The 18,496-nt window shown below is 34.0% G+C and overlaps 1 protein-coding gene across 2 annotated transcripts in view; it reads right to left on the reverse strand.

Annotated features, from left to right (window-relative positions):
• Window positions 1–18,496, reverse strand: part of kcnd3 (potassium voltage-gated channel, Shal-related subfamily, member 3) — a 177,250-nt gene that overhangs the window by 80,863 nt on the left and 77,891 nt on the right. The window lies entirely within an intron of this gene.

The raw sequence follows: 18,496 nt of genomic DNA on the forward strand, positions 1-18,496 counted from the left end.
TGATAACTTTGATCTCCATATCACGATACAACAACAATTTCACTTATTTAAAATAACTTCATAGCCGACATCAGTCAGAAAATCAAATCAAAATCAAAACAAAAATATTTAAAGAAACTAGTTCTGCAAACGGAAACAATTTTAGGACAAAAACGTCACAAATGACTTGAAATACAGGATCTGAACAACATCTTTAGGTGTGGTTTCTGTAGTATAAGTGCAGTAATCTGCATTAGTGTATTGAATTATTAAAAAATAATGCAAAATACACACCCATGACTGCAACCCGACCTTGATGTGCATTTTATATTTGTTTAACAACTCTCGTCAATTATTCCTTACATAATTCAAAGGACCAGAGTCAATTATTACACATATACTTAATTTTTTTGAATAATTTAGTTACATGTGTCCTGACACCAATATTGGTCACACATACAATCCACAAAATGCTTTTTTTTCATGTTTGTAGTTGAACTGACCCTTTCTTCAAAACGCAATGGCATTAGCAGTTAAAATGGGAATGGATATGCACTTCAAAACCAGAAATAGAAGACCATTTTAGTATCTTTGGGATACTCATTTCAATATACCATCATTTGGGACAGTCATTCTAATCTCAGGTTCTATTTAGGGCGAATAGCATGTGAATTGGGACGCGGGGCCTTTTTTAGGTTTTAGTTACATCACAGTCATTAACCATCATTTTTCTAGTCAGTTGCAGGTGGTGTGAGAGACGTTATCGTTTTAGTATTTGGTTGGACAGTAGAGCACGATGAGTCAGCAGTATTTTTAGGTTGTCATATTAAACTTAGCTACTTTTCAAACGTGAGAGAGTATGTAATTAAATGTGTATGTCACTGGGTGAAAAAGTGTGGAATATTTATGGTTATCTTAACCCTTTGATGCTTACAAACATGGTATGATCAGTCTAAGCTGGTCCCTGAAGTATACAATAACACAAATGTGATTAGAATGTAATCAGCTGCTAAATTCAAATCTGCTTTTCCACAATGGCTCATGTTGACTCGGAGCATGCCATCATTCACTGTTTTTAAACAAATAACATTTATTTTAGGTTTCAGACATTTAAATAATCATAAATAGCAAACATAGCCTTTATGGTTTGTAAAAAGCGTACTGATGTCTATGGAGATGGCAATAATAATAATTCTTAAACATAATCAGATGATGTGCGTTACTCCGTTCGAATATACACTTGGTCAGAACATTTGGTCTGTTCTTCTCCCAGGTAAACGGCCACTTACTTTCATGAATTTCTGGAAAAGTTGATGAATTAACATGTTATAAACACAGCAGCCGATCTCTCCACTGAAGTCAAACTTCATACTATCATGGTGGCACCATTATAAATCAAATTATATGATCAATATTCAGCTGTGCATATGACACAATATACAGTTGAAGTCAGGGTTATTAGCCCCCCTTTGAAATGTTTTTTCTTTTTAAAATATTTCCCAAATGATGTTTAACAGAACAAGGAAATTTTCACAGTATGTCTGATAATATTTTTTCTTCTGGAGAAAGTCTTATTTGTTTTATTTCGGCTAGAATAAAATCAGTTTTTAATTTTTAAATAAACATTTTAAGGTCAAAATTATTAGCCCCTTTAAGTTATATATTTTTATGATAGTTTACAGAACAAACCAACATTATACAATAACTTGCCTAATTACCCTAACCTGCCTAGTTAACCTAATTAACCTAGTTAAGCCTTTAAATGTCACTTTAAGCTGTATAGAAGTGTCTTGAAAAATATCTAGTCAAATATTATTTACTGTCATCATGGCAAAGATAAAATAAATCAGTTATTAGAGAGGAGTTATTAAAACTATTATGTTTAGAAATAGTAAAAAAAAGTAAACAGGGAGGCTAATAATTCATGGGGGCTAATAATTCTGACGTCAATAATTCAGAATATCGGAATATCAGATTTTTTACAGTATAATTAGGATGCTTTTTTTGCATAAAATGAAACCATGTAAATTTTAAAGCGATTATAAATAACGATTAAATAAAATAAAACTCCGAGGGGCACAGAGGGGCAATAGGAATATTTAAAAATTAATTAAACAATTTTTTAATGAGAGTCATTTTCATTTGATATGAAGTAAAATCTAAATATCTTCTAAATCTGAAATCTGCAGTGATTGTTCATTTAATAAAAAAAACTACAGCATCCACAAAAATACTGAAATTATTTCAACATTGATTATAGTAGGAATATTAATATTTAAGACTCAATGAGAATTAATTATGATTGATAACTAAATCCGCACAATACAGTGACTTCTAAAGGAAGTGACATTAAAGATTGAAAAGGATGCAGAACATTCAGCGTTATCATCAAAATTATGTTTTAAAATATTTTAGAATGGCAATAATTGTATGTATTCTGTTGTACAATTATACAATTACAGCAAAAAATGTAAGGACTGAGAGAGCCACAATTATATTATAGATTGAATTATAGAGCTTAACTTGTATTTAGCCTGCAATATTCCTTTAAATCCAGAAAGTATGTGTTCATCCCACACATACCTCTGATCCCCACTGTTACATAACTTACACTGGACTTATCCCACATTACAGCACTACACACATACATATACACATAAAGGAGTTTGTAATAACAGTGCAAGCACAAGCTCATTGCAAATGCATCCACAAAAAAAGAGCAGGGAGAAAAGAAGAGCGATTCAGAAGTTCTGACTATATGATTATGGCAGTTTGCCGTCTGGTTGAATAAACACCAGAGAAATAGCTTCAGCATAACTCGACTTGACATCTTCTGATGAAACATAAACGAACCCAAACTTTTCCCCCTGGTTCTGCTTACCTATTATATCAACAATTCTGTGAACATTCGTAATCGCTTGGCATTAAGTGTGAGATAAAATTCAGCTAAATTTCTTGTCTCTTCTAAGCTTTTAGCAGAACTGGAAAGCCTATCGCATGAGAGTGGATTTTGCGTAAGACTTAAGAGTTTTACCCCATTTGACCCTGTTAAAGTCCATGTCTTTTGTATCAAAATCAAATCTGTGAATGCATTTGGCTCAGTTACGAGAAGTGCAGGCTAATTTACAGATTACTCAAGTCATAAGCTGTCCATCTCTGGAATAAAATACACACAAAGATTATTGTCACATCCATCCAAAACAGAAATGGCTACAAGCTGAACTAGCTGTAACACGCAATTGTGAATACATATAATATAATATAATATAATATAATATAATATAATATAATATAATATAATATATGAGCATTATCACACTCGAAGCAGTGTGATATGGCTGTATATCAGCACTAGTGGGATGCCTTAGCTACAGAGATATCTTCTTACAGTGTTACAGTCTACAGTATTTCTCTGTTCCAATCGGGATATCACAATAATTAACCCCGAAAAAAACTGTTGTGTTTGCGATAAGGAGGGGGTGTTCGGGGGTGAGGTCTCTGAATAACACTGTTGAGAACCGGGATAGGAAAGTAACTGTATTAAAATAGGCACTGTCCTTATACATAAACTGCATAGTTGGAATCTATACAAAAGAGAGAGAGATCGACTTAGAATATCACTTACCAGTTTAATAATGATTTGATCAGCTGTAGTTAGAAAACATGCAGTTTTATTATTCTAAGCAAGGGCTTATTATACGGTCCTGGCACCATCTTGTAGAAAGACAAAGTCAACCGTCTTTGGCTGTCACTCAGAATAGCTGCAATATTTGTCAAATTGTAGTGAGTTTATTTATCTGCTATCACTCTATGTGGGTGGAGTAATACACAAAGGCGAAGAGGATATACGAGTGCTGTTATTGCAGAATATCACACTGCTATCAGCCAATCAAATTCGAGAATCAGACAGAACTGTTGTGTAAAATATAATATAATGTAATATACAATAATATAATATACAATACAATAATATAATGTACAATGATATATAATATAATATAATATAATATAATATAATGTAATATAATATAATGTAATATAATATAATATAATATAATATAATATAATATAATATAATATAATATAATATAATATAATATAATAAACAATAATATAATATAATATAATATAATATAATATAATATAATATAATATAATATAATATAATATAATAAACAGTAATATAATATCATATACAATAATATAATGTAATAAAGTGTAATAAAATATAATGTAATGTAATATAATATACACAATAATATAATATACAGTATTATAATCTACTGTAATATAATATAATGTAGGGCTGCTCGGTGGCGCAGTGGGTAGCATGATCACCTCACAGCAAGAAGGTCACTGATTCGAGCCTCAGCTGGGTCAGCTGTCTTTTCTGTGTGGAGTTTGCATGTTCTCCCCGTGTTTGCGTGGGTTTCCTCTGGGTGCTTCAGTTTCACCCACAGTCCAAAGACATGTGGTATAGGTGAATTGGATAAGCTAAATTGTCCGTAATGTATGTGTGTGAATGAGTGTGTATGGATGTTTCCCAGTGTTGGGTTGCAGCTGGAAGGGCATCCACTGCAGTTCATTCCATTGTGGCGACCCCAAATTAATAAAGGCACTAAGCCAAATAATATAACATAACATAACATAACATAATACAATAGATAAATTCTTACATTTTATATTTGCATATTCAAACTATTCAAAAAGTAGACAAATACTATTAATAAAGGCTCAAAATTATTTAATTATAGTATTTTAAAATTTTATTTTACTTATTTAATTTAATTTACCATATGCAATATGTTTTAGTTTTCATGCATACAGAATAATTCCAGAGAGTAGACAAACACAATTAAGCAAGGTAGAAAATGTCTAATGTAATATGTATCATAAATTAATGTAATGTTACATTAAAATGAACAAATAAATTTTTATCAGGACATTCTGTATTGTTAAATTAAATTGTGTTTGCATGCATAAACAATAATAACAACAATAAGAACAGGGTTCACTCTGAATCAGTCCAAAATAATTAAGGCATTAACTGTCTACAGTATTATAATTACAATGTAATACAATCTAATATATGTAACAGTAAACAAATGCATATTTAAACTTCCTCTCTAATTGCTCTTTATTAATTAAAGGCTTGCTGGATTGTTTTCCCTTCTATGTGCATTAGGAAGGATTAATAAAAAGCAAATAATTTTTAATGACACAAAATAAGGCTTCATCTTTATGCATTTACACTTGAGCTTGTCCTCTGGGGGACTTGAGTGACTTAAGAGGGCATGACGACATTTCCAGTAAGTGAATACAGGAAGCAGCTGATACTTTCTGGCTTTTATGGCGCTTTCGGAGGATTTTTAGAGTGCTTTTTGACCCTAGCAATGTCCGACTCCCCAGGCAGTGCACTTAACGCTGAACTAGGAGCTGACTGAGATGCACCCGGTGTCTTGAAAGACCTCAGTTAGGCATGTCAACAGCGCTGATAGCACTCATACATCACCTAGACGTCTATCTGATGTGTGTGTTTTCATCTGGAAGATGTTATTTTTAGAGCATGTGCTCATCTGCAATACGTCACATTGACACTCCCAGCTGATGTGAGAATGGCCGGCAGCAGATGTTTACACTGCATTTATGAATTAGACAGGCCAGGTTCATGAAAACAAGTGCATCTATGCAAAAAATAAAAATAAATAAAAAGAAAAAGTTGCTTATTGCAAGTTTCATCAAGCTTTAAAGTGAAATGTCCAGCAAGTGGTGCTTTAAAGCATGCATGCTTACAAATGGTTAAATGTGACAGTGGCAACTGTTTAATTTATTGGTTCATGCGTTTATCTCAGCAGTTTGAAATTAAAAGACTATTAACAGAAAAAAAAAAAAAGAGTAATTTTTTTCTATTTAATTTCCTTCTATGTGCATTAGGAAGGATTATTAAAAAGCGAATACATTTTAATGACACAAAATAAGGCTTCATCATTATGCATTTACACTTGAGCTTGTCCGCTTTGGGACTTGAGTGACTTAAGAAGACATGACGACATTTCCTGTAAGTAAATACGGGAAGCAGCTGATACTTACTTGCTTTCATGGTGCTTTCGGAGGATTTCCAGAGTGCTTTGTGACCCTAAACAAGTGCATTGAGGTAGTAATAGTATTGCGCAACTATGTGGAAGTGAGATCGGGATGTAGTTTTGACTAGATTTTTTAAAAATACGCATGCTGACAAAAGAATGCAGGATACTTTATTTAAAAGCAGAGGCTCTGTTCTTTCTTTTGATGTATTGTAAGTTCAGATATTCTCACAAAAAATATTTTGGGGACCATGAAAGTATTGTGAAAATGATCAAAATATGCTGCCGCTGGCTTTCAAAACTAAAAACACAAACCAAAGAAAACAACATCAACAACAACAAAAAGTAGACAACAAAGAGCTGATAATCAACTCTCAAATGTATACAATTGTTGACGGTTGCTCATAAGACCTTTCACCTTTTTTTCCCCATCAAATGCATCAATTAAAAATAAGGATTTACATACTGACTGCAATATTTTGATATATTTGAGCATTCATTAAGGCCTATCCCAATTTTGTTTTTTACCCCTTGCCCTACCCCTTTCCCTTGGCCCTTAAAACAGAGTGTGAGTGGGGAAAGGCTTCAAATTTTACCCTAAGAAATGGGACAGCACTACAACACCTGCACACGTCATCATATGTCATCGCAACTTACTTCAAATGAGATTAATGATAGCAACTGCTGTAGTTATTCCAGTTGCATTATTCTTTGGTATTTCTCTTCAGGAAATCATGTTATCAGGATATCATGTTATCATAATGATATAATATGGCAATAACATCGCATCTGGACTGTGTCATCTTTATAAACGAAAAACACGAAACAGCATTAACATTATACCAGACTCTGTAAAAAGGTCATTCTCAGCCACTAGACTTTTCTGAAAGGGGATTTGAGTGTCAGATATGAAGGTGTGTTGTGGGACTGCTATACAGGAGTTATTATCAGGGATTATAGATGGTGAAATTTAGCGGGTTTTTGAATCATTTTTTTAAAGCATGACAGCAAAACCAGCCTGATCTCACTAGAAAACGTAAGTATTTTACGTTTTGTCAGTTTAGTAGCTAATTCGTACAAATTCGTACGAGTTCATACATACGAAATTATACGATTTTAAAAAGAAGGTGTGGCACCTAACCCCACCCCTAAACCCAACCGTCATTGGGGGATGAGCAAATCGTACGAAAATGTACCAATTAGATCGTACGAATTCATACGAATTAGCCACTAAATCAAAAAGTTACGAATTGCCGTGAGATTGTGTTGGCAAAACAGGAAAACCATTATGAATATATTGAAATATATGTTTGATTTTAGTAAAAATGTGTAATTTTTGTGTCAAAAATACTAATTTGTGCATCTCTTTACTTCCGTGTGCAGTCATGCTGCCGTTGTAGCTGGTGTATTCTGGGAAATTTTCATACCCCTTGGTTTCTGGATGTGTGGTCCTGGAAAATCTCAGTTTCAAGTGCTATCTAACCCTTCCCCTTAGCCCTATGCCTTCAAGCTAAAGAGAATTGGGACACCCCTACCTCTTCACGTGAGCGCACAAAATGAGGGGTAAGGGGAAGGGCTAAGGGGTAGAATTTGGATTGGGCCTAAATAAGACCTCACTTCAGCATTTCATAAGCACCAGTAAAGAAGTACTAATTAAACAACTTCACTACAAAATGTCACTATAAAAAATAAGAGTAATAAAAAAAGAATAGATTTTGAAAAAGTATATAATATTGTATAACTGCAAGTTAAATTTATATGCTACTTGTTTAAGTGTTTCCTTTTATTTTTTTGAGCACGCTTCACAGCACCCCCCCCCCCCCTCAATTTTGGCTGTAATGTAATGTAATATATATAAAATATATATAAAATGCTCTATTTGTTCTTAACTCATTAACAGGCAATGTTGCTCTTTGGTAGCCATTTTGTCCCAATCATCAAAGCCCACAAAATTATCTTAGAGGGGTGTCAGGAGCACAATTCAAACAAAGCGAGTGAAGTGAAGTTAGTGTTACATTTTCTGCTGTCAGTAGTCTGACGCATCACTAATGATAATGCATAACCTAGAACAGCACATCCTGAACAGGAGCACAATAGGAATCGTCACATTTCCAATACAATGCAGTGACTGAACGTATCTGATCTCGCTCGTTTACAACCTTGCCAGACAGAACTAAATTTGAAGTGGAAATAGGATGAGACGCAGTTATCTTTGTATTCAGCATGAGGGCAATACAATTCCAGCCTGTGCCATTTCCTGAACCCATCTTCTCCCGTGGGCCTGCTGCTAGTGAATATGAGGCGTTGTATGTGCTGAGCTCTCTGTCAGCCCGCGATAACAGTCACATCTATCAGTGCGTCTATCAGGACACGTTTCATTTTCGGCTTTTGTCTGTGCTCATGCCTCATTTTAAAGATGAATATCTGGTAAAGGATGCTGTGAGGTAAATATACAATAGGTCAGAGGTATTAGCAAAGCGCTCCTCCTTTTTCCCAAGAAGAAAGAGAGGGATATATAAAGAGAAAGCGGGCTAGATGTAGGCTATTTTTAGCTTCCCCTATCATTAGCATGTTCTTAACTCTCAAAGAGCACGAGTCTGAAATAAACATCCTCAAAAACCCTACCAGCTCCCTCTGGAGATCATGCACTTCACAGAAAAAGAAAGATCTCGGTTAAAGCCCACTGAGCACTGATTCTCTTCTTCTTCTTTTTTCTGATTGTCGCTTGTCAGATTGTACGATATGACTTGGGTGAGATGGTGAGTAAAATCCAAGGCAGACTATTGCACATCAACGCTCTTTTGTGTCAGACTGTACGATACACATCTCGGGGCTTCGGTCACGATTGACATCGTAGGCTGGGCGATCAATTGTGTCACGTTCAGACAGCCTCATTTACACATCAAATTGAAATGGTACCATGCGGATCCAAGCAAGCCCTTGCACTAATGCCTGAAAAAAGAAGGTCTGGGTGAATGAGGACATTTGTGGACTGCTGATTTTGCTTGACTGAACTCAAGGTCATTCTGATAGTGTGCCGATCATGAGTATATGTGAGCTGTACAGTTCCATGATGATAACAGGATGATAACACTTTATTTAAATATAATTATCATCTTATTCTGAGTTTTACAATCATAATATAGACTAAACACATGCTGGAGGAAATGTCAGAATTATGACAACACAAGGCAGTCAAAGGTGTGAATGACAATTTAAATTAAAACCGATAATCGCATACAAAAATATATCTTCTAATTCAGTGTTTCCCAACCCTGTTCCTGAAGGCACATCAACAGTACACATTTTCAACCTCTCCCTAATCAAACACACCTGAATCAACTCATCAACACATTAGAAGAGACTTCAAAACCTGAAGTTAATGGTTCAGATAAGGGAGACATCCAAAATATGTACTGTTGGTGTACCTCCAGGAACAGGGTTGGGAAACACTGTTCTAATTTATATCTGCTTATGTACAGAACAGAAATCACTCTAGAAAATGATCATGATTGACAATACGGTAACTGTAGTACCTTGATATCTTGTGTGTTTAAATTATTATTTTTTTTTTTTTTTACAGCCAGTAAAGGCTACAGAGTAGATTGTACCAGTTATTTACAGAAATTTAGAATTTAGTCAAGGGTGTAACTTTGGTGTGTGGAAAAGTTTTTGAATTCAATCCCATTTCCTGCATTACATATATTCCAGGAAATAATTAAGTTGATTAAGTTTTATGAAAAAAACAAACAAAAACAAACTTGAACAAGAGTAAAACAAAAAGTTAATGAAAGGGAAAAAACTTTTATGAACCGTGTGTGTGTGTGTTAAATCCTTTTGATCATTTGCAGATCAAATTAATATGCAAATGAGCAATAATGTTATAAGCTGCAATGTTATTAAACTACTGAAAATGCCGATCATTAATAATTGTCTTTCATGCACAACCACCCTTAGTTAATGAAAGATTTTAAAGAGCCCCTATTATGGGTTTTTGAAAATTACCTTCCATGCAGTGTGTTAACACAGCACTAAGTGTAAGAAAACATCTAGCTGAGGGTTAAATCTGAATGCGTGTCGTTGTTATTACTTGGGGTTAGCGTTAAGAGTGGAGTAATATGCTGGTGTTAAACTGCATTGCTTTAATGCACTCCTACATTGGGCTCACACATATCCTCTGCACTCTGACTGCTTCAAAATTTTTGATAAGCCATGGTGGGCTTTTCTCTCTGTCTCACGCTAAATGCAGTTGACCAATCACAACAGACTGGGTCATCAGACCAATCATCGCAGATTAGCATCATGCTAAGGAGGGGTTTGAGAACAAATGAATCGCTAAACGAAGTCGCAGGGATAATTAGGTAAAAATAAATGCATACTATAAGACAATAAAAGTGTTTTTTGACCTTGCATGCGTATCAGCCTGTTGTTGGAGACCCCCAAAACCAAAATATGACCTTCATAATGCAAAATATGGGCTCTTTAAATATTTCTTTTAAATTTTGGTGCTAACTGTCTGTGCAGCACAAATTTCTAAACGTTAAACTGAAATCAACAGGTGTCAGATTCTGTCTGACAGAAAATATGATTATTGAGCTAAAATAATAGACTGTGTGAAGCTAAAATATCATGAAAGTAGCGGGGCACAAAAGGGATTTCGAAAAGTGGGAGGGGGACATGTCCACTGTGGAAATTACACTGCTTTATAAAGTAGATACCAGGCCTGGTTCCCCAATAAACTAATTGCCACCCTGACCACTGTTTTGGTTGCATTCACACCGTCTCTATAAACTCTGAAGTGACAAAGCTTTCAAGCACTTAAAAACTAAACAAACAAACAAAAAACAATAGGAGTTTGCTGTTATCAGAGTTATTAATGTTTTCATTCTGTGTTGTATGTTTTGTGATAATGGAGATTGAATGTAGGCGTAAAAATCAACAACTTGTAGTACTGCAAATCATTGATGCTAAGAAAAGAACTACACTCAAAGGCGATTGGCAAATGCTGCTAACATTAACTTACTGTTTGTTTATTTGTATTAACACTTATTGTTTCAGTGTTTCAAATGGCTTATTTATGATGGGCTTTTCTAGTTTGCTGTTTTTTCCTAGGAAGATTTGGCAACATACTTGAGTCAGAATGTTTGGGTGCATTAAATAAAACCACCACTGGTTTTAGTATTATTGTGATATTATTGCAATATTTATTATTAGTTTTAGTTAGTTTTTATGTTTATTTAAGGGAATAGTTAACTGAAAAAAATAATGTTCTTTCTTTTAGTCTGTGGTCATCCACTATTAATAGAATTACCAGATATTTGTTTCATTAATCATTAAAGAATAGTTTTAGCTGAAAGCATGGTCTGATTCATAAACTGCAGGTTAATGACTACCAGCACAATGAGAAAAAAAGGACCTTTCTCCTGATGATACATTGTGGATTTAAGAAGCAAAACAATCTTCTGTACAAGAAACTGGACATTATTTACAACATTATTACCTTTAATCCACTGTAATTCATGCTAGCCTTGTGACGCATAATCACGTGTGCACAAGCAAACTCTCACATGCAATTAAATACTGATCTAGCATGCTGCTGTCTGTCCATATCTGAATGTGCGTTATGCTTTTCATTAATGAGATCCTTACATCAGTTCTTTTGCAGGGATAAAGTCAGACAGGTTCTGTTGCAGATCAAAAGCTCTATTACGAACAAAGAGCGAGTATGACAGTGGAAGGTTTGAAGTTTGTAGGTTCAGAGGAGTCAGTGATTATTGCAACACTGAGGACAGAGATACTCAGTGTTTGCTCTGAGCTGTTTAATGGGCCAAACACCAAACAAATCCAGAGACTAATATAGGGATGAGTGCTTTTGAGCTGATGACTGTGCTACCTGCAGTGCTAATAGGGATTTGAATATAAAAAAAATCATACTGTAGGTTTCTGCCAGCATTAGTTTTGTATTTGATAGGTTGATGAATTAAATATATATATATATATATATATATATATATATATATATATATATATATATATATATATATATATATATATATATATATATATATATATATATATATCCTATAATATTTTTTACAGTTCTAAATGGATTTTTATATCTAAAATAGCAGCACAACAATCTGTTTGCCGAGGTAGTGGATTAATAATGTAGTAAATAATGTCCAGTTTCTTGTACAGACCAACTGTTTTGCTTCTTAAATCCTCAATGTATCATCAGGAGAAAGGGCTTTTATTTCATTTGGCCTGTACATGTTTTTTCTCATAGTGCTGGAAGTCGTTGACTTGCGTTTTATGCATCAGACAACAGTTTATAGTTAAAAAAGTCTTTACAATTTTTGTGAGAGATACTATCATTTGTTTTGCAGAAATGTCAAAATAACAGCAAATTTCGTCACTTTATAAAATGTTGTAGCATCACTTTTGAACAGTTACAGTAGCTGCGGAATACACAAGTTAAAACAACTTAATATAATACATATGTACATAGCTATGTAGGTATTTAATACAAGCACATAGTTAAAGTTGACTTACAGTTTTCATTTTGATATCCTATAAAAAAAACTCAGACCAACATTAGGTTTTTATTTTCATTTTAAAAATGTTTCTCCTTTGGAGCTCAATGTTTAGTTGAGAGTACACTTCTGTCAGTGTTAGATTACGGTAATATACTTAAAATATATTTTAAAAAAATTGGATATTGTTTATCATAGTGTCTTAAGATTTGTCACTGGTTCAAGTGCACACACACATCAATATAAAACGACAGAATGAAACCCATTGCAGTCAAGCGAAAGCAACACATCTTAGTTTTTATTTGTAAATCTTGGTAAATTACCACAGTTCATATCTAGTTTTGTTGGAGTACTGTTCAAATACTTATAATACCAGATCAGCAGACATACTCGTATTTAAGATGGCATTTTTTCACACAGAGTTATGTCAATCTGCATTCTTTTAGTATGCTCCGCATGTTTGGAATGAGCTTCAAGATATATTGCATATGAAATCTATACCGTCTATCGCTATATTTAAAAATATATATTTTAAAGACTATCAATTTAGAACAGTGCACTGTTTTAACAATTGATGATTGTTTATACTATTTTTGTGTGGGTATATGTGTTTTGTATTGATATGTACTTTTGTAACTCTGTCCTATGCTGCATGTCTTGACTTGGACTCCCTAGTAGAAGAGATATTGTATCTCAATGGGACATTCCTGGCTAAATAATAATAATAATAATAATAATAATAATAATAATAATAATAAAAAGGTGACCTAATATAAAATGTGACCAAAAACATGTTTATATACTCACAGGATAACCTGCCATCAGTCAGCCTCATGTTTGCTTTCGCATGCTGTAGGTCACAGGAATAATTTGAAGATCTGAGCTGAATCCATGTTAAGCAGCTTTTACTGATGCTAATGTCTCACGCATGGCTGCCTGTAGCAATTGGTTCAACTTCATGCACCATCAGTTTGCACATTAAGTTGCTAAATATGTAGTTTTATATTTGGATTTGGTTTAAATTAAACATTTAGATGTTTGATATGAAGGGATTGTAACCTAACTTTTATCTTTCTTTTACTGGGGTAATGTTTTTAAAGTTCATTTATAGTGTGTTTGTATATATTTTAAACTGTCATTCAGACCCTTTTTCTGAATTGTTCTATTTTTAAAGGGCAGGTCCTGTAAGGCTTGTCAGTAAATGTTTTTTATTGGCTAATGCTATTTCATAGTAAGTATAAACATCAAACACCTTTTTTGTATTTCTACAGATAAATTACAGATAAAGCATTGAGAAATTGTTTACTTAAAGGGCACCTATGATGAAAATCATCTTTTGGAAGCTGTTTGGACAGAACTGTGTGTAGGTATAGTGTGTCCACAGTCATATTGGAGTGATATAAAGACAATAAGCCTCTTTTTTTATTTTATTTTTATTTCCTGATGTTAAAATAAGATCCAAATCCCTCCCATTTTAAGGCCCACTGCAACGTGACATAGGAGTGTGGTTTTCACGCCCACTGAATTGATTGACAGACACGTATTAACATGTCTCCATAGTAACGCATATAATCATATCAACAAGACAGGACATGCGCAAAGCAACTGGGGTTAAAAGATCTGTTCAGCTCTCTGTGATCATCAATCATCATCATGATCAAGAATGAGCTTTACAGGTTTAAAACGTTTTTAAAACAGTGCATGTTTGTAATGAATTACAGCGATTTTACCGTCTTTACTTTATCGCCACAGCTGCCACAATTATAAAAGAACACGCTTCAATCCCGGTTAAAGGACGTTATATCAGGTTTATTTTGTACATTAACATAACGGATATCCATACAGCAGTGGATATTAAACGCTCACTGTGTGTGTGTCTATGTGTGTGTGTGCATAAACTTTGTAAAGACATTGTGTGTGAATCATCATTGCAGAAAGGCTTGAATTAACTCCACAACAAATACATCAAATAATCATTGGGAAAGTTCTTACTGTAGTATTTCTCACAAACGTTATGTGAGATCTGCTTCCTTCAGGTCTGTCACTGTGGTGTTTATCTGACGGAGACGGAGACACTCTTACAGGCACGTGGGAACGGTGGGCGGGGAGAACTAGCATTAAAGGCACAGGCAACAAAAACAGCTATATTGTGTTCAGAGCAGAAAATTCTGATGTGTGTTTTTGAGCTGAAACTTTACAGACACATTCTGGAGACACAAAAAGACTTATCTTAAATCTTGAAAAAAGGAATAAAACAGGTGCCCTTTGATGCTTATGTTTTTCAGGATAATTGAATTGTACAAAACACCTCTTGCATGGCAAAAATGTAATGTAGCTAATAAATTCAGTATTTTAAAAAGGCATGTTTTAAACATTAGTTCTGCTAGATCTGGCAAAATTGTGTTTGCAGCACAACCCGTCATGTCTCAAACGTGAGCTGCACACCGTAGTAGCCCAAAACAACACGTTGACTAAAAAACAAAACTCTTTTTGCAGATTTTTTCCTTCCCTACAGGCAGACCTATTTTTCAAAGTCAGCTTGAAACGTCCATATTTTCTATTACTATTGACTCTTGTTTATGTTTCTACTTTGTTTTCCCCATGTACCTGTTTTGTTGTGCCAAAGGTCAAAACGTAGCTTTATAATGTCAGCACTGTCAAAAATGACTGAACGCCACTGGCTAATGAATCTAAAATGCGTTATATAATGAAACGTATTCATATATAACGCTAATGAGAAGATATTTATATAAGAGCCAGAAGTCTGGCCTTGATAACTGTGTTAATGTCAGAAATGAGCCTCCTGCAGTAAAGACACGTGCTTGGTTATAATCTGTCAAGTGTGCCATCAGACAGCACAGCGTCTGACATTGAAACAGCCGGAGTTGAGCCAGAGTTGCCTTGAGCAGAATGAATTTACCATAATCTAATAAGAAAGTTATTACATTTCCTTACAACATAAATCACTGTTAGCAACAGCAGTATCAACATCCTCGCAAACGCACACAGGCAGAGGAAATCATCTATGGAGAAAGCGTGATCCCCTCTGTGAGTCTCTGCTGAACAAATGAGGAAGAAACAGCGCGATGTTACAACTGTGCAAACACGCGCTGGCGCAGGAACATCAACAGAGCAGGAATAAATGAGGTTTCATTTCTAATAACGGTATTAACTGATATGAGGACAACCATCCGGAGCTCTTAGAAGAGACATCCATCTGTGTTTGCTCATAATGGGGAGCAGGGCAGACTGTTAAAGGGGTTGTGGGAAGGGACAAACGTTCTTCTCGAGAGTCGAGGACATGTTGTGCTAATACCGTTTTCAACATGAACGATGTGCTTTTAAGGCATTTCTTGAACTCAATTAAAAATTAGCTCACAAATAATGGCAAAATTGCTCTTCCTCTTGTTGATAAAAAAACTGTATAAAATTGTCCTGTGGAATGATTGGGATTTTAATAATAAAAGTGCTACTGTAACAAACTGTTTCTTGGTACTTTAAACAGTAAACCATACCCAATGAATTACTGTAACTATATTTAATAAAGGCGGCATGATGGCGCAGTGGGTAGCACTGTCACCTCACAGCAATAAGGTCGCTGGTTTCAGCCTCAGCTGGGTCAGTTGGCATTTCTGTGTGGAGTTTGCATGTTCTTCCCATGTTCACGTGGGTTTCCCCTACAAGTCCAAAAACATACACTATAGGTGAATTGAGTAAGCTAAATTGTCCGTAGTGTATGTGTGTGAATGAGTTTGTATAGATGTTTCACAGTAATGGGTTGCAGCTTGAAGGGCATCCGCTGCGAAAAACATATGCTGGATAAGTTGGCGGTTCATTCCACTGTGAAGACCCCTGATTATTAAAAAGACTAAGCCGAAAATTTATGAATACATGAATATTTAATATACAGTTGAAGTCAGAATTATTAGCCCCCCTGTTTATTTTTTCCACAATTTCTGTTTAACGGGGAGAAGATTTTTTTCACATTTCTAATCATAGTAGTTTTAATAACTCATCTCTAATAACTTTATTATAACTTTATTATAACTTTATAATAAGTTTTATTTTATCTTTGCCATGATGACAGTAAATAATATTTGACTAGATATTTTTCAAGGCACTTCTATACAGCTTAAAGTGACATTTAAAGGCTTAACTTGGTTAATTAGGTTAACTAGGCAAGAAAGGGTAATTAGGCAAGTTAGTGTATAATGATGGTTTGTTCTGTGGACTTTCAAAAAATATATAGCTTAAAGGGGCTAATAATTTTGACAATAAAATGTTTTAAAAAAATTCAAAACTGATTTTATTCTATCTGAAATAAAACAAATAAGACTTTCTCCAGAAGAAAAAATATTATCAGACATACTGTGCAAATTTCCTTGCTCTGTTAAACACCATTTGGGAAATATTTAAAAAAGAAAACGATTCTAAGGGGGGCTAATGATTCTTTCACTGTATTTTACAGTAAAATACTGTTAAATGTACAGTTTTGTAAAACAGATCAAAAATCCTAGAATTTCCTTAATACATGATGCATTTCTTTTTATTTAAAAAAGAATGCTGGCATATTAACGTTGATTCTGTCAATAACAAACATTTTTGGTTTTATGTTTTACTGTAAATAGAGATTACGTGTGTAAAACCAAAAATTATGCTGGCATGTTTTTCACAATAAAGTTTTAGCAACAATAGATGCCAGTGTTCATTTTATTTTAAAATTCACACATTTTTTATTGTTCATCAAAATCAGTGAAAAGCATAACTGTTTGATTAAGAATAGGTATGCACTGAAATTAAAGTTCTTGGCCAAACCTGAAATCAAAGATTCTACATGCACTTGGTTGAAACCCAAAACCAAAAATGCTTTGTAATTAATTTTATTTATTATTTATTTTTGATTAAAAAAGAATGATGGCATAATAACGTTGATTCTGTTAATCACATACATTTTTGGTTTTATATTTGACTGTAAATAGAGGTTAAATATGTAAATCCTGAAATTATGCCAATATTTTATAAATACAATTATATATTTTTAATTATATTATAAATATAAAGTTTTGACAACAACAGATGTTTTGTTTTATTTTACATTTCACATTTTTATTATATATGTAAAGTCAGTGATAAGCTGTTTGGTTAAGATTATGTATTCTCTGAACTGAACATTCTGACCAAACCTGAAGTCAAACATTTGAAAATGTTTTGTAATAATATTTTATTAAATCTAATAAAGTATTTTATAATGCTTTTTAAAATTTACCTCAACAACTAATAAGCATTTCCCAGTACTGGGTTGCAGTTGGAAGGGCATCTGCTGTGCAAAAAAATATGCTGGATAAGTTGGCGGTTCATTCGCTGTGGCAACCCCTGATGAAGAAAGGGATTAAGCATGAATGAATGAACTAATAAGCCAGTAAAATGTCCACATTTTATAGACAATAAAATTTGATTGACAATGAATTACTAAAGAGGTGTCAGATTACCAGCATTGCCATGACAGTACAGTAGTACCATTGCAAGCAGCAGGATCAAGCATACCACATATACATGCTACACATGTCCTGTCAGCTCGGTATTTGAATGGACTTTGGCTTTTTTTCAGTAGGCATATGCGGTTCATGTATAGATAAATATACATGTACATGATGGAATTTTCAATTGACAGGATTATTAAGCTATTTTGAATTCAAGATAGTTGACAATGCACTCCATTGCTTTTGTGTCATTGAAATGAATGGGTTTCATAGCACAGTGTTTTCTGCATCCAGGGTAAAAGCCACTTCACACTGCACGGTGACTAAGGCTGGAGGGAGAGGGAAATGTATTCTCTAAAAACATTTGTTTTGGCTCATGTTTATGGTCATTTTACTCTTTTGGGAGAAAAGCGAGAATGCC

Source organism: Danio aesculapii, chromosome 8, assembly GCF_903798145.1.
Source record: "Danio aesculapii chromosome 8, fDanAes4.1, whole genome shotgun sequence".
NCBI lineage: Eukaryota > Metazoa > Chordata > Actinopteri > Cypriniformes > Danionidae > Danio > Danio aesculapii.